The 25,734-nt window shown below is 43.8% G+C and overlaps 1 protein-coding gene across 3 annotated transcripts in view; it reads left to right on the forward strand.

The window, feature by feature from the left end:
• The window catches only part of LOC138788593 (contactin-4-like), a 177,077-nt gene that overhangs the window by 76,508 nt on the left and 74,835 nt on the right, over positions 1-25,734 (forward strand). For 2 of the 3 annotated variants that reach the window (XM_069966626.1, XM_069966627.1), the window contains exon 1: positions 13,855-13,988. The exons of the other annotated variant lie outside the window; for it this stretch is intronic. The gene's annotated coding sequence lies outside the window, so the exon portion shown is untranslated. Of the gene's footprint in view, positions 1-13,854; positions 13,989-25,734 lie in introns of those variants that run through there. 3 annotated transcript variants of the gene reach the window in all.

The raw sequence follows: 25,734 nt of genomic DNA on the forward strand, positions 1-25,734 counted from the left end.
CTTGTACATAGGAGGCAGTATTATAGAAGCTATATTCTTGTACATAGCAGCAGTATTATAGTAGTTATATTCTTGTACATAGGGGCAGTATTAAAGTAGTTATATTCTTGTATATAGGGAGCAGTATTATAGTAGTTATATTCCTATACATAGGGGCAGTATTATAGTAGTTATATTCTTGTATATAGGGAGCAGTATTATAGTAGTTATATTCCTATACATAGGGGCAGTATTATAATAGTTATATTCCTATACATAGGGGCAGTATTATAGTAGTTATATTCTTGTATATAGGGAGCAGTATTATAGTAGTTATATTCTTGTATATAGGGAGCAGTATTATAGTAGTTATATTCCTATACATAGGGGCAGTATTATAGTAGTTATATTCCTATACATAGGGGCAGTATTATAGTAGTTATATTCTTGTACATACAGTAGGAGCAGTCTTATAGTAGTTATATTCTTGTACATAGGGGCAGTATTATAGTAGTTATATTCTTGTACATAGGGTCAGTATTATAGTAGTTATATTTTTCTACATGGGGGCAGTATTATAGAAGTTTCATTTTTGTACATAGGGGGCAGTATTATAGTAATTATATTCTTGTTCATAGGGGCAGTATTATAATAGTTATATACTTGTACATAGGGGTAGTATTATTGTAGTTATATTCTTGTACATCGGGGCAGTAATATAGTATTATATTCTTGTACATATGGGGCAGTATTATAGTATTATATTCTTGTACATATGGGGCAGTATTATAGTAGTTATATAGTGGGTGAAAGTAAAGCAATCGGCACCAGCTGAAAAATCACTAAGCAGGGACTGCAGAGCGGGGGGCAAACAGCAATGACGGTGTGTATAAACCTGATGCACCGAGGTGCAAGAGACAGGAACAGTATATGATGCAGAGTAAGAAAGAGGAGTCCGCACTCACCGGTAAGAGAGGTAGGTTTATTAATCCAAACACCAAAGGCTTCAGCTGGGAGGGGGAAGATGTTATGCGGGTACGCTCTGAACAGCTACAATTGTTTCTCGCCTACTCGACGAGTTATATTCTTGTACATAGGAGCAGTATTATAGTATTAAATTCTTGTACATATGGGGCAGTATTATAGTAGTTATATTCTTGTACTTAAGAGACAGTATTAAAGTTGTTATGTTTTATTGTATAGGGAGTGGTCTTATGGATAATGTTATACATAGCGTACAGAGTTATTGCAGTTATATTATTATATTCAGAAAGCAGTATCCGTAAAACTTTTTATCTTCACTACCATGTCTCCCATTATCTATGATGTGGTATACTGTCAGTGCCAACTAGCGCCTTGATGTCTTGGAACACCTGCACACTTGGACCTCCAACATACCACTCTGCTGTAGAGAGCAGTATTGTAATAGAAATATAACTGTGGAGATATATATGTTGGAGTGAAATGATAGAATTCAGGGATTGATCAAATCACTAGGGATTTGATCAAATCCTTTCATCATTTTCCTGAAGAAAGTCAGTGATTTGATAAAAATCACTGACCCCTTTCAGGAAAATGATGGAATGAACGCCCAGCTCTATATTTAGACAATAGTCATTGAAACTAAACTTATTTATTCGAAACTAGCACACAGGACCGGAGGCGGACAGGGGAGCAGGAGGCAGCATCACACAGCACACAGGACCGGAGGCAGACAGGGGAGCAGAGCTGGGAGCAGGAGGCAGCATCACACAGCACACAGGACCAGAGTCGGACAGGGGAGCAGAGCTGGGAGCAGGAGGCAGCATCACACAGCACACAGGACCGGAGGCGGACAGGGGAGCAGAGCTGGGAGCAGGAGGCAGCATCACACAGCACACAGGACCGGAGGCGGACAGGGGAGCAGGAGGCATCATCACACAGCACACAGGACCGGAGGTGGACAGGGGAGCAGAGCTGGGAGCAGGAGGCATCATCACACAGCACACAGGACCAGAGGCGGACAGGGGAGCAGGAGGCAGCATCACACAGCACACAGGACCAGAGGCGGACAGGGGAGCAGAGCTGGGAGCAGGAGGCAGCATCACACAGCACACAGGACCAGAGGCGGACAGGGGAGCAGAGCTGGGAGCAGGAGGCAGCATCACACAGCACACAGGACCGGAGGCGGACAGGGGAGCAGAGCTGGGAGCAGGAGGCAGCATCACACAGCACACAGGACCAGAGGCGGACAGGGGAGCAGAGCTGGGAGCAGGAGGCAGCATCACACAGCACACAGGACCAGAGGCGGACAGGGGAGCAGAGCTGGGAGCAGGAGGCAGCATCACACAGCACACAGGACCGGAGGCGGACAGGGGAGCAGAGCTGGGAGCAGGAGGCAGCATCACACAGCACACAGGACCGGAGGCGGACAGGGGAGCAGAGCTGGGAGCAGGAGGCAGCATCACACAGCACACAGGACCAGAGGCGGACAGGGGAGCAGAGCTGGGAGCAGGAGGCATCAGCACACAGCACACAGGACCGGAGGCGGACAGGGGAGCAGGAGGCATCATCACACAGCACACAGGACCGGAGGTGGACAGGGGAGCAGAGCTGGGAGCAGGAGGCGTCATCACACAGCACACAGGACCAGAGGCGGACAGGGGAGCAGGAGGCAGCATCACACAGCACACAGGACCAGAGGCGGACAGAGGAGCAGGAGGCATCATCACACAGCACACAGGACCAGAGGCGGACAGGGGAGCAGAGCTGGGAGCAGGAGGCAGCATCACACAGCACACAGGACCGGAGGCGGACAGGGGAGCAGAGCTGGGAGCAGGAGACATCATCACACAGCACACAGGACCGGAGGCGGACAGGGGAGCAGAGCTGGGAGCAGGAGGCATCATCACACAGCACACAGGACCGGAGGCAGACAGGGGAGCAGAGCCGAGAGCTCTACCATCCACCAACCATCTACAACAGGTTTCTTCTATATATACATTAATGTATATTATTTATTCTGCTAACGTGTAATAGTTATTTTCTAGTAAGAGCAAATGATTTCAATGCATTTGACAAATATATGGGATACAAAAGCCATAAGCTGGGAGGTCTCAGTCAACCAATCCCCTCTCTAGTGAAAATGATGATGTCCTGTCTTTAAGGGAGGAGTCCGTGGAGGGAAGAGAGTTATTTGACTGTAGTCAGTGTGAACAGTTGTTTGGAGTAGTGAGAGACCCTGGGCCATATGGGACCGCAGCCCAGTGAATACTGCTGATACCCAGGCAATATCAGTCCCATTCAGGGTGCCTTTACACCTAGCGACTCGCAGCGTATTTGGGTAGGTCCTGGCCAGGGCAGTTTCTAGGCCATTTTGGCAACAGGGCGAATCTAAAAAAAAGCGCCCCCCCTGGACCTCAATCAGCTTTTGTCAATATGGGGGCATGCTGAGTGAGGTGTGAGGTCCAGGGCGGGACCTAGACTGCAGAGCGCCCCTATCTGGAACACGTGTCCTGGATTCCTGGGATGGCTGATTCTGGGGGACACTTACAGAAGGAGGCCATGTTCACATGGCGTAAGAGACCGGCCGTTCCGTGACCCGGCCTGGTGTCATGGAGTGGCCGGTCTGTGCAAAGATTATCCCAGATGATCTTTCCCGCCGCAAAGTTCTGATGCGGGCGCATCAGTGCGCGCCCACATCAGAACTCCCCATAGCTCACTATGAGGCAAGCGGCTTGCTCCATAGTGTGCACTGACATGGGTTTCTGCGGCCGCAATTCACTGAATAGCGGTTGCAGAAAACTGACATGTCAGTTCTTTGCGGCGCTGCGAGGGGTCCTGGCCGGAGCATATACTATGGGGGAGATTTATCAAACATGGTGTATAGTGACACTGGCTCAGTCACCCCTAGCAACCAATCAGATTCCATCTTTCATTCCTCACAGACTCTTTGGAAAATGAAAGGTGGAATCTGATTGGTTGCCGGGGGCGACTGAGCCAGCCTCACTTTACACCATGTTTGATAAATCTCCCCCTGTGTGTATACACTCCGGCCGGGATCCCATGGAAAGCAAAGTTTTCGTACAAAGTACAGCCATTGTTGCCGATAGCAACAACGGCTGTACTTTTACGAAAACATACGTTGTGTGAACATAGCCGGAACCAGTAAGAGGAGACAGGTCACCCCCTCCCATCCTGGAGTGATGTATCTGTGACCACAGCTCCCTTGTGAATAACTACAACTCTCAGAATGCCCTACACTAATAAAGCTCTCAGGGCATCCTGGGAGTTGTAGTTTGTGATTGGACAACACCTTAAGGTCCCTCTTCATTCGCAGCATATTCTGAGGGCTGTGGCCTGTCAGTAAATGATGGGAGTTGTATCAGTTGTTTGCTGATCTTTTGGGTAGTTGTATAAATTGTTATCGGTTGCACATCTCCCTGTGTATACAGTAATGTATTTATATGGCTGTACGAACCATACAGCAGCCTGGTTGCACATGACTGCATATGGGGCATGTAAAAGGTCCTTACTAATATATATGCTATAGCAATATGGGCCCTATACTATGAATATCACTTCTCTGGCTCCTTCAGTTTCTCCTCATCAGACACTTATTGCAGCAAAGAGATTAAGGTTTAACCTTTACATTGCCTGCACAGGTTACTGATGTAAGGGTTAAACTCTCAGCAATAATTACAAGTGACTGATAAGGAGAAAGTACAGACTCCAGAGAGTGAAGCTGCCCATCCCCCCCAGAAGTGAAGCTGCCCATCAGACCGCTGCGTGTATGTAGTGAAAGTGGTCTGCAATGACCTGACAGACTCGCAGCATAATTTACGCTGCGAGTCGCTAGGTGTGAAGGCACCCTCAAGGTGTTTTTGACGTTTATCTTCAAATATTATTTACTAATGGTGTGTTTACACAGACAGATTTATCTGACACATTTTTGAAGCCAAAGCCAGGAATGAATTTGAGAAGAGGAGAAATCTGTCTTTCCTTTATGACCTGTTCTCTGTTTATAGTCTGTTCCTGGCTTTGGCTTCAAAAATGTGTGAGATAAATCTGTCTGTGTAAACACATCCTAAGGCTATGTTCACACAGTATAAAAAATACAGAACGCTACAGAGTAGTTTTTATTTAAAACAACAGCCATAGTTTTCCGGTGCCCAGTGAACATAGTTGTCAATGCAACAATGGCGTAGTGCTCTCACACAGTGTGCACTGTGGCCATAGAAAAAAATGAACTTGCCAATTTCCTACAGCCACAGTTCAGTGAACAGCGGCTGTAGTTAACCCTCTGTGCACGCAATGTATGGCCGTGCTGTCGGCCGTACACTGCGCAGAGGGCTATGGCTAATTAGATTGCAGGCAGAACCAAATGTGACAGCAATCCAAATAGAAAAAAAAAGTTCCTGTGGCCGATATGGCATTATCGGCCGCAGAAACATGTAAAACAGCGGCTTTTGTTTTACACTGCAAACAATGGCCACTGTTTTACATAGTGTGAACATAGCCTAAGAGTTTCAGTAATTCAGAGGACCAGGGCCGGCTCCAGGTTTTTGTGGGCCCTTGGGCGACAGAGCCTCGGTGGGCCCCTTTGAGGAACAAATCATGGAGATACAGGCGAGGAAAGATTTGCAGCTGCTGCATCTTTCTCCTCCTGTATCTCTCCTGATCTCTGCGGGTGTCACATTGCAGAAGCTAAATACAGGAGAAAACTAGAAGCACCAGCATGTCCATGTTGTATATATATCACAGACAGGAGCTCTATATAGGAGAACTAGAAGCACCAGCATGTCCATGTTAAATACACATAGCAGGAACTGTATACAGGAGAACTAGAGGTCTCTGCATGCTCATGTTGTATATATATATATATATATCACTGTAGGAGCTGTATACAAGAGAACTACAGCCTCTAGTTCTCCTGTATACAGCTCCTGCTATGTGTATGTAACATGGACATGCTGGTGCTTCTAGTTCTCCTATATACAGCTTCTGCAGTGATATATATATAACACATGGACATGCTGGTGCTTCTAGTTCTCCTATATACAGCTCCTGCAGTGATATATACAACACATGGATATGTTGGGGCTTCTAGTTCTCCTATATACAGCTCCTGCAGTGATATATATAACACATGGACATGCTGGTGATTCTAGTTCTCCTATATACAGCTCTTGCAGTGATATATATATATATATAACACATGGACATGCTGGTGCTTCTAGTTCTCCTATATACAGCTCCTGCAGTGATATATATAACACATGGACATGCTGGTGCTTCTAGTTCTCCTATATACAGCTCCTGCAGTGATATATATATAACACATGGACATGCTGGTGCTTCTAGTTCTCCTATAAAAAGCTCCTGCAGTGATATATATAACACATGGACATGCTGGTGCTTCTAGTTCTCCTATATACAGCTCCTGCAGTGATATATATAACACATGGATATGTTGGGGCTTCTAGTTCTCCTATATACAGCTCCTGCAGTGATATATATAACACATGGACATGCTGGTGCTTCTAGTTCTCCTGTATACAGCTCCTGCAGTGATATATATAGCACATGGATATGTTGGTGCTTCTAGTTCTCCTGTATACAGCTCCTGCAGTGATATATATAACACATGGACATGCTGGTGCTTCTAGTTCTCCTGTATACAGCTCCTGCAGTGATATATATAGCACATGGATATGCTGGTGCTTCTAGTTCTCCTGTATACAGCTCCTGCAGTGATATATATAACACATGGACATGCTGGCGCTTCTAGTTCTCCTGTATACAGCTCCTGCAGTGATATATATAACACATGGACATGCTGAGCCCTCTAGTCTAGAGGTATCAGTATGTGTTTGTTATATATACTGTATCACTGCAGGACCTGTACACAGAAAACAACTAGAAGCCCCAGTACATACAGAACACTATTAGTTTCCAGGGCCTACCTGCCCTCCATCAAGAGTCTGATCACATGACCAGTGACATCATGAAAGGTCCTTCATACCCCATAGGTGTGACCAGTGACATCATGAAAGGTCCTTCATCCCCCATAGCTGCAGCAGCTACTCAGCAGCTGTAGGGAAATTTTCTGGAGAGAAACATGTGCTCAGGACTCCAGTATATACTAACGCCCCCTAGCTGTCTAATGCGGGCCTCTAGGGGCCCAGTACCCTCTGTTACTACACTTTTTTTTCTGACAGAAAAAAAGTGTAGCATCAGACGGAACTGGGCCCCTAGAGGCGCTGTGGGCCCCAGCACTTGCCCTAGTTGGCCGGGTGCTGACACCGGCCCTGGAGAGGACCACATCTGTCTAGTCAGCAAGGATAAGGCTCACTGTTCCTCACTGCATTCCAGGAACTGTAGGGCTTCAAGTCAAGCCTGGTCGTTATGGTGGCTAAAGTGACTACAACTATCTGCCTACACCATGCATATGGCCATGATTTCTGCGGAACTTACGTAGTGTGAACATAGCCATAGACAGTATATAATGCAGTATATAATGCAGTATATAATGCAAAAAACACTCACCCCAGATGTTAGAAGGTACATCGATCAGGAACCAAAGGCATTATATTCTCGCAGGGAACCCGTTGCACCACCGGTCAAAGAATGGGAGGGAGGGGCATCTAGCAGTAACAGCATTACAGTCCTATTGCAACGATCATCGGGTAGAGGATTCCCAGGAAACCATGGGGAACAGGAGGATCGAAGACATCGAGGCATAGGGGAGCCACACACAGTGACTCTAACTCCTAGCCTGCCGTGGACCGTGGTGCCCACAACACTGGTAGGGCAGATTCTGAAAGGGATAGAGAAACAATAAAGGTTTTAGAAACAATGTTAAAACACAGTCTCTTGTATCAATGCAGAAGAAAAAAACAGTATAGTACCGTGTGAGCCAGAAAATCCATATAGTGGTAGATACTTGCGATCAAAGTATTTTAGGAGTGATACCTTTATTGGCCGACAAAAAAATTGTTAGAATTGTGAGCTTTCGGGATTCACAAGATCCCTTCGTCAGACAAGTTCACAAATGACTGACTTACAGAAACAGCACAACATTTTAGGGATGTTACAAACAAGAAGGGAGAGACATCTGTGAATTGGGGGGGGGGGGGGGGGGTATATACACATCACATAGATAAGCCAGGGCAATAAAAAGGACTTGTTGTAAATTAAAGCTTATGTAGAAGTCCAAGATTCTTGGTCAGTTCAGTCTCATCTGTGGAGTGTGTCCATGTAGTGGGTCATAAATCCAGGTGCCAGGTTTAGTCCATGAGTTAATGACTGGAAGGTTTTTATCAATTTGAATTCCCACACGTTCCTCTCTCTGTCACTCTGGAAGTGACCTTTGAGGACCATAACCTTTAAATCTGTTATTCTATGGTCCAGTACTGAAAAATGTTGGCCTACAGGGGTGTTGAGACTTCTTTTTATTGTATGTCTATGTAGATTCATTCTAGTCTGTAATTTCTGTTTTGCTTCCCCTATGTACAGTAGATTTCTGTGGAGCATGTTGTACACTTTATCATGTAGACCACATTGGAGGATGTACATGAAAAAAGCATCAGAGAATATATAATCCCACTGTGTATTGGGGATGCGGAATGTGTTTGGAGTACGTGGGGACATGTGCTGCATCTTGTGTTGTTGCAGGGGAAGGTGCAAGCCCGTATTTGTAGTTTATGCTGCCCTAGGCACTTTGAGTGCCACCCTTCCCCAATGAAACCTTCAGGGTTTAGTGAACAGTATAGAGAGGGGATCCTGTATGATACAGTACAACCCCCCCCCCCCCCCAACTCCATGTACTGTTCATAGCCTGGTGCCCATAAAGACCCCCAACCCCTTTGCATATATAAGCACCAGGCCCTGAACAGTACATGGAGTGGGGGTACTGTATCATAGAGGACCCCCCTGTATACTGTTAACAAGGGCCTGAACAGTACATAAAGGGGAGCTGGGTACTGTATAATGCAGGATGAAGCTTCTGATACTTTTCAGGTACTGGTAGTTGAACACACACACGGCTCCGCCCCCGCAAATTAAACCACGCCCCCTCCATGCACCTGAATGGGGGCCTTTCCCTTACCCTAACATGCAGGGCAGTCCTCCTCTCCTCAAGGACCAGGTCGGGGGGCGGTCTCCTCTTCCCCAGGCAGTGGGCGGCCCTCACAGCTCCTTCCTTCATTGGAGGAGCACTGAAGCTGAGCTGTGCTGCCTAACCCACTCCTGAGGTGTGAAGTTGACTGAAGTGAGCGCTCCATCGCAAACCCCCCCAGCGTGTGTGACATTGGCCTCGCCCCTGTGTCATTGGCTCCGCCCACTTTAAGCCGCAATCAGACTTTTTTTCTTTTCTCTCTTTTTTTTTTTATTTTTATTTTTTACTGCTCTTATGGTGCCGCCCCCTGCAGGGTGCCGTCCTAGGCACCGGACCACAGGTGCCTAGTGGCAAATACGGCTCTGGAAAGGTGCCAGTCTCTGTTGTTGATGTCAAAGCACTTTTTACGAGAAGGTTTCCTAAATTTGGGGGCTGTTTGAATGCAGAAGAAAAAAACTCTGTGTGTGGGTGGTCCTTCCTGCCTTATATACTGTGTGGCCAACTGTGGTTGACTATGAGGACTAGGTAGCCTGCTAACAATATTATGGCCTATTATGGTAGTTGTATTGTTATACCAACACAGTATTAGGCTATGTTCCCACTACATTCAGATGAGCACAAACAACGGCCATTGTTGTAAAACCAAAGTCGGAAATAATGTTCATCATCATTAATTCTTTAATGTACAGCCGTTGTTGTAAAACCACAGCCGTTTATTAAAGAACGGACATTGTTTGTATGTAGTGGGTACATAGCTTTAAAATAGGTGGGTAGGGAGCAGTAATTAAATGCTAGTACATAGGGAGCAGTACTATAGTTATTGTATTCGTGTCTTCTTGAATACAGGAGTGTTGATTATTTGCATGCACTTTACATATTTGACAGATACAACCCTCTGTTTCCTTTTGTCTTCTGTGTGATTTCTTCCCATGATGACAAGTGTTACACACGTTTGAATAGCTTAAGTTCTTTTTTACTGATTGACAATAAATGTTCTGATGTTTGATAACTCTCACCGGATCTGGAGTTTTATGTATCAATAAGCTACAACTGTTAACGTACCATTGTTTTATATCACAACTCCCCAGAACCCCATAAACTGGGGGAACAGCTCTGAGACTGAAATAAACAGCAGAACTGAGATTGATCAGAGCTGATTTCTGCAGTTAATACATAAAATATGAAACAGAATGTTTTGCATTCTGCAATGTCTTGGGCATTTGTAAATTACTTCTAAAAATACCTGAAGCCTTCCAGTACTTATCAGTTGCTGTATGCGCTGCATGAAATAGTGCATTCTTTTCAGTCTGACACAGTGCTCTCTGCTGCCACCTCTGTCTGTGACAGGAACCATCCAATGCAGGAGAGGTTTTCTATGAGAATTTGCTACTGCTCTGGAAACAGAGGTGGCAGCAGAGAGCCCCTGCCAGACTGGAAAGAATACACCCCTACCTGCAGGACATAAAGCAAGTATTTAAAGGCTTGACATTTTTAAATAGAAGTACCCCTTTAAGGCATTTCTTGTTTTTTCCCCCTGTACTTTTTCTAGTATATATTATAGAATAGAGATATCATGTGTGGTGCCCATACTCACCCTAAAATATGGGGTAAAATATGGTAAATGATGAAATCTAGTATACAGAATTTATATATCTTCATTTTACTGCTCAAATAGTGTTCAGGGTTTCAAAGAATAATCCTTGTATTTTGATGAGTTCTGCAACTTTTTAATATCCATTTGTAACCTGTTTGTTGCCACTGCATAGAAACATTAATACCAGGTACCAATGCATGTTCCAACAAATTCATAGCTATGTGGCTTCTCTGATTAATTTGTCACAACATACAACAATACACGAAATAAAACATACATACATCATAACATACATAAAAGATGGGAGGAAAGAAAAACTCCACACCATTTCTACTCCTCCAGGGTCTGTGTGGAGTGAAGATTTGGGACTTTTTTTATCCTTTGTGAACTTTTTAGATTCATTTTATAAATACGTGTAAATTCTGGCCAATCAGCAAGCAACCCCCACTTGTTAGTCACTTTTACAAACTGGCATGGATGGTAAAAATGGCTGTATAAATTCTGATGCATATTGCTGGGGAATCTTTCACACGGCAGATTCCTCATTAATAAAGTGCACCAAATATAGAACCTTTGCATATGAAAGGTTTTAAAAATTGATGGCCAGTCCTTAAGGCACTCTTTAATAGCTGTCAGGAGAACTTTTGTTCCGCTGACAGATAACCTGTTTATCATGTTGAAAATGCTGTTCAGCCTGCAGGCACCATGTATTACAGCAAAATGAGCTGAGCAGATTGATATACATGTTTCTCAAAAAAACTAATCATTTATTCACTGATATCTCTGCTTATTCTGGCCTTAGGAGTCCAGTGGGTGGTCCTACCCTAATATATATATATATATATATATATATATATATATATAAATCTGATCAGTTCCTCCCACTCTGTAACATGTGACTGACAGATTGCAATGCATTTTAACTAATAGTTTCTCTTAAACTTATCATCTGATCAGAAGCATCTAAGCTGCCGATATGACCGTATAGCACGCAGGGCACTGGGGTTGAAGGTAAGTTTCTGACCTTCACCCTCAGCACCATTTGTATCCCCTATACTAATATGGTATTTAGTGCACTGGGGACGGAACTGCTGGGGAGGATCAGTGCCCCGGTGGGAGGTTGGCCCATGCCCAGTGCACCAAAATGCCTACTTAGCACAGGGAATAGACTGCTCTTATCCCAAAAAGGTTGCTGAGAATGATGGTAAGAAACTTACCCTACTGTATGTGCTATAGGGACATATCATCAGGTTAGATGCTTCTAACTTGACATTGAATAGTGCCCACACAACACTGATGGCTCACACAATGGAAAGTTCAGCTCTGACCGCACTTTCCATTGTGTGCTATGGTGAATTGGGATGCATCCCAATTCAGCACTAATTAAGTTCATCCAGCCGGTACTGCAGAATGATCTTCACTGTCAGAGAATGGCCAGTGTCATACAGCGTGTGAACTTAGCCTTACACTAGATTAAAAAAAAAAAAAAAGAACAGCTTTTTTTCTTGCAAAAACAGCACCACCCCTGTCCTCAGGTTGTAAGTGGTATTGCAATTCAGCTCTATTTATTGAGCTGCAAAAGCATACCCAAACTGTGGACAAGAGTGGTGCTGTATCTGGGAGAAAGCCTTCATGTCTGGATAACCCCTTTTAAGGGTACCTGTCACCACCCCTGACCTGTCTAGTTGAGTACTGAATAACCAACTGGCTGCTACCAAGTGTGGGCGTGTATTAACACTGTTCTGATTTTACTCGGTAGTCTAATGGTGTGTTTAGACAGAAAGATTTATCTGACAGATTTTTTAAGCCAAAGCCAGGAACAGACTATAAACAAAGAACAGGTCATAAAGGAAAGACTGAGATTTCTCCTCTTTTCAAATCCATTCCTGGCTTTGGCTTCAAAAATCTGTCAGATAAATCTCTCTGTGTAAAGGTACCATAAGTCTATATAGGGACACCCCCCAATTGGTAACACCCAGTTGTTCAGTCATACATTTAACAAGGGAAAGAGTAACAGCACAACACAGAGCTATAAAAATAAGTGATGCAGAATTGTTATTTCATGGGCTTTACGTGTTTTTGCTTAAAAAAAAAAAAAAAAAAGGCAGGTAAGAAGTGGTGACAAGTCCTCTTTAAGTCACTTTTCTGGGTTATTTAGGTATTATCCCTCATAGCTGCCTGATAACTACACTTATTTCCAATATCAATAAAGATATAAGGACGCCTATAGACCTGTCAATAAATGGAGAGATATGATCTATATGGTGAACTGAGAATTGATCTAAACTGACAGAAATGTACTTCTAAGATTAGATTTGTAAAATCTGTCTTCATTACTAGTTGTTAGCACTAACCTAGCGGCAGAGGCATAAACTGAGAAGCCAACAACCTCAGCAAATTCACAATCTCCCCCCACTGACAACAGCAAAGTTGTGTTACACTGCCCAAGGCAGAAGAGGGGAATCATGGAAGCCATATGGGAAAGGCACATATTCTGGCCTACCTCTACGGTATATAACACCATCATACTATTCAGGACACTGCAAATATATCTGGATATGTGATAAGTTTATGCATCTGTGGCCATCACTCTGTACTAATATATGCCTCCTCTTCATTGTTGCCCTTTGCTCCCTGCATGCTATATCTTGTCAGCAGTGATTCATTGCTGACTCCCCTTCTATTAGACAGGTAGCCCTGATCTTCCCCTAGCCGCTGACAGCCCCTCCTCATTATACATCAGACACCCCTTTGCTGAGCACCTCAATGTGAATATTTGCCATTTAGATGCCTTCCTCTGCAATGTATACTATTCCTGTGAATGCTCCTTAATATTGGTAGGAATTGGTAGCCCTCTCCACACCTGATCTCTCCATGATCTGCAGCATGCCTGATGTGTACCTGTCACCTGCAGCTCAGTATCATGTTTTATTCTCTGTGCTGGGCTCCTGTGTGTTCAGCCTCAATCCTTTTCATTCTAATTCTTATTTGTGTCTCCTCCTCTGTGCCCCCCCTCCTTACACCCCCTTTCTTCTTCTTCTCCTCCTCTGTTCAGCCTTTCTCTCCCTTCGCCTTCCTCCCTCCCTTCCTCTCTCCATCTCTCTCTCCTCCTCTGTCACAGCTGTAGATCTCTGCTCTTCTTCTCCTGGGTTTTTGTGCTAATTATGTGAGTCCTGGGGGGTTGTTTGGTGGAGAGAAGCTCAGAGAGCAGCCAAGGCTCAGAGCATCTCAGGGACCAGATCAGCAGCTCCCTGTGACCAGGGCGGATGGGATGTGACCAGCTGGATTCTGGATACAGTGGATGGAGCCTCACACAGTGTATGTACATGGTGGGATCTGTCCAGGGGCGACGGCTCAGTGGCTGCTGTGTGCTGGGATTATCCGCTCATGAGTTCTTTGTATAGAGGATGGAGACTTTTGTTTCTATTGTTAGTGCTATAGGGAGCCAGTGGGATACATTGTACCCAGGTGTCACTTATACATTGTATCCAGGCAGGACTTATGCATTGTGTCAAGGTAGGACTTATGCATTGTATCCAATGAGGACTTATCCATTCTATTCAGCATGTATCCAGGTGTAATATATACATTGTATCCAGGGGTATGTATACACCTTGTATATATAGGATGTATACATTGTATCCAGGTGGTATTTACACAATACATCCAGCAATTAAGCAATATATTAAGCTGGGGTGTTGAATTGATCCCCTGAACCTATGCATTCTAACCAGGTGTATGTTGTATGCTTGGCTAGGTAAGATGCATACATCGTATGGAATAGTCATGTGCTGTGTCCAGGTGTATATTATGCATTTCATCTATGTACGTACATATGTATACATTGTATCCAGGTATCACATATATTGTATTCAACAATTTCGCAATGTATAAGTAGGACAACATATCTAGCATGTATCGATGGGTCACAGAGACATTATATCCATCCCTAATGTGTTCCATCCAGGTGTCATTTATACATGGTATCTATTGAAGGCTCACACATTGTGCCCAAAACCTATACATTGCATCCCATTTTAATTACTCATAAACATAAAATTACTGCTTGGTATATACTCTGTCTCAAGGTGTCATTTATACTTTGACCTACTATATACATTGTAATCCTTGACAGTTTCCAGCACTTGTACATTGAATCCAGGTTGGTGCAGTTGGAGGCTGTGTGTCTTACCGAGACTCTGGACTGTGAGTGTAAATAGGATTATAATTACAAACGGACAAAACTGGGACACTGTAGTAAATGTATTGTCTCTGTCAATGGCTGTGACACAAGAGCTCTGTATAGGAGAGTGGCTGCAGAACTGCATGCTCCAATAACAAGATGCTGTGCAGGTGGACGCCGCTTCTACTTGCTACCTGTGCTGAGTGCTCTTTTTCTTGCTTGCAGCCACTATTCTGTAGGGGGTTAGAGATAGGACTTTGCAATTTATATTGTATACGTTATGTGTGTTGTTAGATGGCTGGTTAGGTATGCAATCATTGCAATTGATTACATAGTGGCTTTATAGAGGGTCCTAGTATGAGTGAGTAAATAGATATATAATTGATTACCTATAGCATATTACCTCCACTGAAACAGGTATGTAGATTATTCCTCTATGATGCTAGAGCTTTTATACTCAATGTTATATCATACTACGCAAGTGGATGATTAGCCCTGACAATATGGTATTGAGTTCTGGAGTTCTCTCTTGTTATTTGTCAGATGGTTTGCGGGTTGCATGTGGATGCATGTTGGGGGGATGAGTGTATCTCTTAAATAAGTCCATTGACTTACATTTGTGTATGCATATGTGTGTAGAGGTGATAAGCCTGTGTGCGACTCTATACGATCAATGTGTGCATTCAGTTGTGTTATCGGGGTTTGTCATGTTTTTTTCTGCCTATATTGCAAATGTCAATGGAGGTTGGATATTATTCGTGGTGGTTGTTTTGTTTTTTTTGCATTTTATTTCCTACCTGTCATTGGGTTCTACTACGAAAAGATGCCAGCCAGATTTACGACAACCTCAGGTTATATAATCTAGAGCAGAGATGCCTGTTGCAGTGTTGGGGGTGTAAAGCATTAGTAGGGTGTGTATTGTGGGGGTGTGGTCTAATTTTGGGTGGGGGTTTATTGTATGGGTTATAATAAAATGAAAGCACTTTGATGTTTACTGCAAATATATTCTGTTACCTATAGCTATAATTACATTATGAACCGCTAATATACATGTGATGATGCTAGTAATGTGTAGATCTGTTGTTCTACAGCAGAAATCGGCAGTCTGTTTGCCTAAGATCCACAAGATCTGTTATGGGATCTCCTACATACAGAATCATCTACATACATAAAATGTCATTGTGTGATTTAGGATAACCAAAGGTAAAATGTTACCCCATGAGAAGGTCTTATATAATGCTATAGTGTAGCCCACAGAGCTAGCACTCTATATTTCTTTGAGGTGATCTGTTGCTTCTTTACAGAAGGGCTCCTGTTCTGGATTTTACCTTGTGATATATAATACATGTGTCTTATGTTGGTAAATGTCACATATAGTGATGCATTGTAGCCAGGATCCTTACCAGGGCCTATCAGCAAGATGACAAAATAATGGGAAGTAATAGGGTATTGCCTAGAACTATCTGGGGTAGCCTGGATACAATTTGATCTAGCAGACATTGATTGATTGGGCTGAGCCTACGCTGCTTGTTATCTGAAGAGTTTTGCATCGACTTATTGCTACTGATTGTCATTTAGTCACTCCTGCTGTGACCAACTGGCCCTGTCTGAGCGTGATGAAAGCTACGTCTGTGCCCCTAACATAGTGGAACCAGTATCCACCAGTAATTACCTGTGTAATATGACGTGCTGCCCAAACAGGTTGCTTTAATTTAGATTAAAAAAGGAGGTTCTGTACTGGCTGGCTTCTAATTTAGATTAACTGAAATGAGTGTATCCCTATTATAACTGTAATAATTATACGTAATTTACACTAATTACTGCAGCCCTACTATTACTGGTACCATTTAAGACCCACTGTTACTGGAATCATTCAAGACCCACTGTTACTGGAATCATTTAACACCCACTGTTACTGAGAGCACTGTACCCCAATTATAAATGGAAGCACTCCAGGACTAGAATCCCAGTAACCCCACTGTACCTCTAAGATAACTGGTATCAGTATACTCACACTACAGTATAACTTATACACTGACTACAACTAGAATAAGTGTATTTCCACAATAACTGGAATCAGCGTATACCAACTACAGTTGGAATTACTGTATCCCCACCATGGTGTACATCCCCAATATAACTAGAACTAATGTATATCCATTATAAGTGGAATCAGTATACCCGCCATAACAAAAATGAAGCCAGTGTACCCCACTGCAATTGGTATCAGTGTACCCCTGCCAAAATCTGAATCATTCTACTACCTCTATAGTTGGAATTATTCAGCCCCCACTATGACAGAAATCAATGTATCCCCAATATAATCTGAATCATTTCACTTCCCAATAACAGGAATTGGTATAACCTAGCTATATGTGGATCAGTGTACCTCCTTTATAAAAGGAATTAGTGTACCCCCAATATTATTGGAATTATTTCACCCCCACTATAACAGAAGTCAGTGTACCCTCACAATAACAGGAATCAGTGTACACCCACAATAACAGAAATCAGTGTACCTCCACTATAACAGGAATCAGTGTACCCCCACAATAATAGAAATCAGTGTACCCCCGCTATAACAGGAATCAGTGTACCCCCGCTATAACAGGAATCAGTGTACCCCCGCTATAACAGGAATCAGTGTACCCCCACAATAACAGCAATCAGTGTACCCCCACAGTAACAGGAATCAGTGTACCCCCACAATAACAGCAATCAGTGTACCCCCACAGTAACAGGAATCAGTGGACCCCCACTATAATAGGAATCAGTGTACCCTCACTATAACAGGAATCAGTGTACACCCACTATAACAGAAATCAGTGTACCCCCACTATAACGGAAATCAGTGTACCCTCAAAATAACAGGAATCAGTGTACCCCCACTATAATATGAATCAGTGTACCCCCACTATAATAGGAATCAGTGTACCCTCACTATAACAGAAATCAGTGTACCCTCACTATAATAGGAATCAGTGTACCCCCACTATAACAGGAATAAGTGTACCCCCTCTATAATAGAAATCAGTGTACCCCTACAATAACAGGAATAAGTGTACCCCCTCTATAACAGAAATCCTTGTACCCCCACAATAACAGAAATCAGTGTACCCCCTCTATAACAGAAATCAGTGTACCCCCACAATAACAGAAATCAGTGTACCCCCACTATAACAGGAATAAGTGTACCCCCTCTATAATAGAAATCAGTGTACCCCCCAATAACAGAAATCAGTGTACCCCCCAATAACAGAAATCAGTGTACCCCCTCTATAACAGAAATCAGTGTACCCTCACTATAACAGAAATCAGTGTACCCCCACTATAACAAAAATCAATGTACCCTCACTATAAAAGAAATCAGTGTACCCCCACTATAACAGGAATAAGTGTACCCCCTCTATAATAGAAATCAGTGTACCCCCACTATAACTGGAATCAGTGTACCCCAATATGACAGAAATCGGTGTACCCCCACTAGAACAGTAATCAGTGTACCCCAATATGACAGAAATCGGTGTACCCCCACTAGAACAGTAATCAGTGTACCCCCACTAGAACAGGGATAAGTGTACCCACTCCCTCTCTACCTACAACCACTGTATACCAGTTTCACCTATACTTCTTAGGGGCAAAGCTTTTCATGTATTGCATTAGAGTGACTGGGCCTGAATTTAGGAAGCTGATAGGTATACACTGTCTCCTGATCACAGATCTATTTCTATTCCCCAGTTTATAGATTTCACAGTGTGTTATTGCTATTGGATACAGGTCCTTATTCCCAGGGGCTCATAATCTAATCCTATTTCACACAATGTATCACTCCCATTATTATTGTCCCCATGAACTCACAATCTCCCCATCTCAGACTCTGGGTCATAGTCATAGTCAGTTTCTGATGTATGCATGAAAACCCACAAGAACATGCAGATGTGGCCCTTGGCGGGATTCAAATCCTGGACTCCAGTACTGCAATTCTAATATTTCATATCCATGATCTTATACCCACAATGTCTTCTACTCAGTACAGTATGTCACCTACATGCATCACACTAACTGTAGCCCACTCATTCCCTCCACTCCCCCTGTGCCCCCTGCAGCCCCTTGTGCCAGCTATTAATTTCACCCTGACATAATATTACTCTATCTCTGCTATAATAAGGTGATGTTGCGATATAAAGTACAGGTTTATGACATGCTGCAGGTGCGGAGGGTATATAGATGTAATGGAGGGGGGTAGCTATCCTTCTGCTCTGTTTCCATTCATCAAGAAGCGAGGATTGAATTTACAATGTGTAATATGTAATTCCCAGAGAATCCCCTCCTATTATCCTCCACAATTTGGTGGAATGTGTTCAGCCATGTATGGGTCAGAGCGGTGACATGTTCTACAGCAGCACTAGATAAGGGAAGAGAGCAAGGGCTGGAGGGCAGGATTCAGAGAGGGGGATTAGACAGGCCAAGACAAGGCATTTATACAGGATCATTTATTATTTTGTCTTCACTACTGTAAGTCTGGGCTGGGGATTTGCAGGTGAAATGGAACACGCTCCTGCTCTGCATGTCTGCTTCCCCCCGGGTAATGTTATTATACAACCCAGGCCGCAGTGTAGAAAGTGCAGGATACAATCCTTACCGTTCCATTACAAGCTAACAGGGGACTGATCCAATACAAGGTAACAAGGTAATGAAGCCAGTCACAAATCCCTAACAAGAGACAGAGAGACACTGAGTTCGGATCCTCCGTTCCATTACAAGCCAATAACACAGTAAACCGCGGGAGGTAACACTACCCTAACAGGATAATGACACAGAATCGTCCCTGAGGACGCTCCCCAATAAATAATCTGGAATCCTACTGAAATGTATCAAGGGAGACAGCTGGAAGCCTTCAAAATGGACACAGCCTCCACCATCCTCCTCCCTTGACTTTCACCAATGCCAATAGCAGAAGCAACCAATCACCGGTCTCCGACTGTCTTTCCAGCAGAAAGTGTCAGCCGCACATGTGGATCATGCTCTCTCTCTTAGCCGACCATTTTACAGGTCTTATTTTCCCAGGGGCTAAGGGCTTGTTAGCAAGTTTAACAGCATTGTGTCCCTGGAGATGGCGGCCGGAGGTTTCAGGGAATTGCGATATCATTCTGCAAAGAAGAGGTAGAAGAGCGAGAGTTTCCCGCACAATAGTCTGTTACAGGATCTGCACCCATGGTGCCTTGTGGTCCTGTCCATTTAATCAAGCATTTGTTTCGTCCTCTTCTCTTGAATAAGGATCACTGATTGCAAAGAGGCCAAACATGGTCGAGGAGTTCACCCGGGAACACTGGAGCAGCTGCTTGTGAGAGGCGTCTCTGCACCACCCTGGACTATGCTGCCGTGCTGCACAATGCAGCTGCTTTTACTGAACCCATTCACCATAGCTTGTGTAAGAAGGAAACTAAGAGCTACAAAAAGCTTACACTGGCTTAGAGGGCAACTGCCTGGAATCCATGGGGCATAGAATTCATCTGCTTTCTGATGTAGGATTTGGAAGTGAAACAATCAAAGAGAAGCCCCCGCAACTTCTACGAGGTTTGTAGATATGGAGAGGCGCAGATCAAGTGCCCAGCCATTTAAATGGATAAACTTTTCACAGTTGCTGCAACATATAGGGGGACTGGCCTTAGAATCATTCTAGGGCATAGCGATAGGGAGTCACACAGAGGTCCTGATGTCTAATGGAGCCCAAAGGTCACATAAGTAGAGACCAGTGCTATGAATAGGACACTATTACTCTTTGGCATCAGGTCTACCTTATATACTGCAAAGGGTTGAAAGAAGGGTTGTTCTTATTGTGCAATGTACGGGGCATCACTGGTGACCCAATCACTAAAGTGGCACCCTGTTTTAAATCTTACTATGGGGCCCTTACTGACTTCTGGGTACCTCCTTGACATAAGCTGTAGCAAAACAATGGTAGTCATAACTTCAAACAATTTACAATAAGAAAATGAATGTTCGATTCTCGCACAAATTGTACAAAATTGAAAGAAAAGGACATACACCGTATACTGTATTAGTAAACAATGTTTTCACTTGCCTGGTGCCTCATACTGTCAGCAGATACTGTGCATAGAAAATCATCTAGCGGGAAAATCTTTACTTTTCTCTTTAATATCAGTGGCTCATTGGACCTCTGTGCTGGGAGACTTGAGGTGCTTTGCTATACCAAAGGCTCATTAAACTGATCAGGATGGATAGTATTGGGCATAGTGGACGCTAGTAGGAGTCAAAACACTGCAGAGTAGTAGTGATCACAGAGTTCTGCAGTAGGTATTGATCAGCAATACCGTGCAGTGTTGTTTTTATAATCACTGCTGCCCCCTAGTGGCTTTCAAAATAGGGCCTGGGGCCCATTTGCAAGGAAAAGCAGGACAGGTAAAAGAAAGGAGAAAGTATTTTTGGTTTCTAGAGTTTGAAGTTGCAACTGAAGATCTATGACTGTGAGATTATCAGGGGCTTGCATTTGCACAAAGATCCCCCTTTTGGCAGGTAGCAAGGCTACCATTAAACGCAAAAGAAATAAAAATGAATGAGCTTGTTACATTAACCTTTCAGTGATGATGAGGGGATTTCAGTGTTCCCAAAGCTGTTATTGATCCCCTGAGGACCCCTCCTTGGTGCATAGCTATTTTTCATTTTTTTTATTTTAGGGGCAAGGCGAGAGCTGGGCTCAGGGGCGGACACAGACTGCACAAAGAATGTGGCATTCCCCCCACCCCCATTGTCTCCCACCAAACTTTTCCACTTCGGGACACCTCTACCAAAATATAAGACTCACAGGTGATGTCTTCTCTGATCTGAGGCGTCACTTTCCCTTTTTCTCTCCATCCGGCTCAGGTCTCCATGATGATTTCTTTCTGCTATAATTCATCTCTTCCGAACCTGCCAGATAAACATCTTAGGCTCCGCACTTTTCCTTCAACTTCCTTCCCTTTTTTACTACTTATAGGGTCCCATGCAGTAGTATTTCCACAGTTTGGTGTCATGCGCAATTTAGTGAATAGGTATGTGGGTTGCCCCCATATAGTAATAAGGTCCCCTTCTATGACCTCCCATATAGTAATGTCCCCTGCTGTACCCCCTATATAGTAATAATTCCCCTTCCTGTGTCCCCATATAGTAATAATGCCCCCTGTTGTGATCACCCCATAGTAATAAAGTCCCCTGTTGTGACCCCACATAGTAATAAAGTCCCCCTGTTGTGAACCCCTGTTGTGTAACCACCTCCCAATAATAATAAAGCCCCCTGTTGTGACCCCAATAGTAATAATGACCTCTACTGTGTACAGCCCCCTTAGAAATAATGCCCCCTGTTGTGACCACCCCCCATAGTAGTAATGTCCCTGCTGTATACAGCCCCCCATAGTATAAAAACCCCTGTTGTGACTTCCCCCCCAGTAATATTGCCCCCTGCCCTGCCCCCCCCCCCCCCCCCCCCTTGTGCTCCAACATAAAAAATAAACTATTCCAGGCAGGGAGCAGCTCTTCTCCATTTTCTAGCTTCTAGTTTGTCAGCCGCGGGACGGACCCTCCAGCAGGCTCAAAGATATGAAATTTCGTTCCTGGCTGCTCATAGACTGCGGGCACAAAGTTTCCATAGCCTATGACAATGAAGAGAGCAGCAGGATGCTGACGGGTGCTGCTGCTCTGTTCTGTTACTGATGTTAAGCCCACTCACCCTGCAGTGAGCGTGCTGAACATTACAGCAGTAGTGCATCCCTAGAAGCTTTCCGGTCGCAGCTTCTAGGGATGCTGAAAGGGTAAAAACTGAATGGGCAGCAGGCCCCTCTCCCCTTCTGGGCCCCAGTGCAGCTGCATTGCCTGCACATGCGGTTTGTCTGCCACTGCCTGGGCTGTTTGCCAGTAGTACACAGGACTCCCTTTCCCTTACTTCTTACAATCACAGCACATACTTCTCTGTGCTCTGCTATGACATAGTGCTGGTACAAATTGCACTGGACTGAACAGGCTGCACTATGCTGAGGGGATATTTACACAGTACATTGCTATAGCTGGCACATGGGGGGAGAAAGAGTTACTGGTGCACTAGGTTCATGGTGCTTATTTAAACTTTAACTGTATATAAAGGAAGATACAAGTCATGTAATAGACACACCATTGCAGCTGATGTCATCAAATGATGATATTGTAATGTCTTTTGTTACTGTGCTCAATAGTGATATTTATACAAATCTCAGAATGACAGCTTCTGTGGCCTAGAAATACAATGCTCAGATGAAATAGTTAAAAACACTGGTTAGAGCAGACTGCACTGCACTGCCCGCCCGGCTTGTCATTTAACAACTCTCCTCAAGATTCCTGAATCAGCGACAAACAGAGAAAAAATCAGGCAAAACTGTTTAGCTCATCGGTAGTCTCAAAGTAACGGGAAATTTGTTTTGCTGGCCCTATCTGTTGTGTGTAGCTTTGGGGTCCGCCACGGGCTTAATGCATAGTGTAAATATAGATTTTGCTGCTTCTGCCTCCATATGCTGCAGATATCTCTGGGGGTTATTCTGGATATAGGTTTCACTTCTATCCCTAGGTTCTGGAGGCCTAATGTGTCGTTCGAGAGTCGGAAGATCTCATCTGTCATAGGTATTTAACACAAGTTTGCCCAGTTACATCCATGTCTCTAACTTTGGGCCCTGCTCCTCCGCGGAATAATCCAGCCAATCTGCCTTCATCAGAAATCGCAATAAATTCACAGCTCAAACCAGAAGATTTTTTTTTTTTTTTCAAGAAAAAACATGAAACGTCTGCAGAAGCAAACACACGGCTCCTTAATCTTTAGAGAGGGAGAGAGGGAGGAGGGAGAGTGGTAATGGATAGAGGCATGATGAAAGGATAAAGAAGAAAAAAAGACAAGGAGATGAGAACGCAATACAGGATGGAGAAGAAAAGGCCGATGTTAGATAGACCCGTGATACAAGCTCCTTCGCAACGAAGCAGCCGCTAAAACGTGCTGCAGTCCAGGTGTGGGGGTCTTAATAGGATAATGTGGGATTTGTGATGCTTTACTGGGATGAGGCTGCTCTGATGTTCTCCAGATGTTCTGACAATAATTAGCTCTTGTAAAGATAATATAAGGTTGGTGAGATGATGTGTAGTGTGATGGGCCGGCCATTGTGATCATGAAGACGTGCTGAGATCAAATGGTTGCAATGATTTTGCTACCGTGCTTCTACATGAGTTATGTGCTGCTGGGAAGGATTCGTCTGGTGCTCATCTTTGCCATGAATAACAAAATTAAAGGGGTTTTTCAGGATACGAAAAACAGAGCTGGTTTCTTCCACACTTGGACATGTGTGTTGTTGGGTATTGCAGCTCAAATTTGTAGGTTGCCTACTCGACTGACAAAAGCTTGTTTACGGCTTGCACAATTTTTCTGATATATACCAAATAGTAATGTGAACCTAAATATTTTTTTTTCTGTAATAGATTTTCAGACCTTTTAGTACACTGTAAGGCTATGGTCACACGTAGTATGAGACTGGCCGTTCCGTGACCCGGCCGGGTCACAGGACGGCCAGTCTCAGAAAAGATCATCCCGGCCAGTACTGCAGTATCGGCCGGATGAGCTTTAGCGCCAGAGCCCCTCCCTTCATTGTGTGAACTGATAGGGTTTTCTGCAGCTGCTATTCACTGAATAGCAAAGGAAAGGGTCAGACAATTCTAAAGTTCTATTGATGTGCCATGTTGTATAAGACTAATAATGATCAGTTTTAAAAATTATGGAACGGAGACGCATAGATGCCCTATTACTTGTTTTAATAGCTAGGATAATAATCATTCCCAGTGCCCCTTTACCAAACATGGGCGGAGCTAAGATGTCACATGACTGTGTGTACCTAAGTACCATAGTAATGTGATGTTGATTCTTCTGCTAGACATGAATTTTGGAACAATCTGAAGACATTACGTATTAAAGGGCAGACAAGATGGACCAGGTTGTCTATTTTTTTGGCCGACAATCTTCTATGTTTCTATGTTTCTGATATCGAGAGATAAATCTGTTATCTATACGGTACATAAGAGCATTATAAAATCCATTAGATGTTGGAGTCAGGTCCAGTGGGACATGCCCTTTTCCCCCGTTGAGTGAGACACAAAAGTGTCTAAAACACACTTATTAATATTAAATCTGCCCCAGTGACTCTACCAGGAGAATAGTGAGTGCTTTCAAAACCGTGGAAAATGCAGTTCAATGGCCCAGATGTACTAAAACCTTTTATGTGCAAACTTAGAGTAGGCACTCGTAAACTGGGCCAGATTTATCAATGTAGGAAATGGATCCTCAAGTAAGAGATTCTATTGAGATGAAGATGTGGATGAACCAGGTGATGTGGTGCGTGGGGAAGCAGTGCAGCATCAATGAGAATCAAAAGCCATGGACTCCTAATAAAAAGCTTATATATGAATAGATAGAGAGAGAAAGAGAGGGATTACCCTCTGCCTCCGGTCTAATGGTGCAGACAGGTCTTTATCAATGCAGTGCAGGCTGTTTGATAAATCTATATTATCTAAAAACTGTACTCTCAGTTTAGACCAACTATTAGTTTGATTACAGAAGTTTGATGCGGAGTTAGGGTATAAACCCACACACCGTATATGCAGCGTATTTACTGCTGCGATACGCAGCAAACTCGCAGCAAAATCGCAGCAAAATCGCAGCAGATTAGATCTAAATAACTGAACACAGCATCAAATCTGTACCAACAAATCTGCTGCGTATTTGTTGCATATCTGCTGCATATACGGTGTGTGGGTTTATACCCTTAAGGTCATGCTCAATTGCACTAAAATGCATGATAAATGTGGAGAAAGGTTCTG

This window comes from Dendropsophus ebraccatus, chromosome 4 (assembly GCF_027789765.1).
Source record: "Dendropsophus ebraccatus isolate aDenEbr1 chromosome 4, aDenEbr1.pat, whole genome shotgun sequence".
Classification (NCBI taxonomy): domain Eukaryota; kingdom Metazoa; phylum Chordata; class Amphibia; order Anura; family Hylidae; genus Dendropsophus; species Dendropsophus ebraccatus.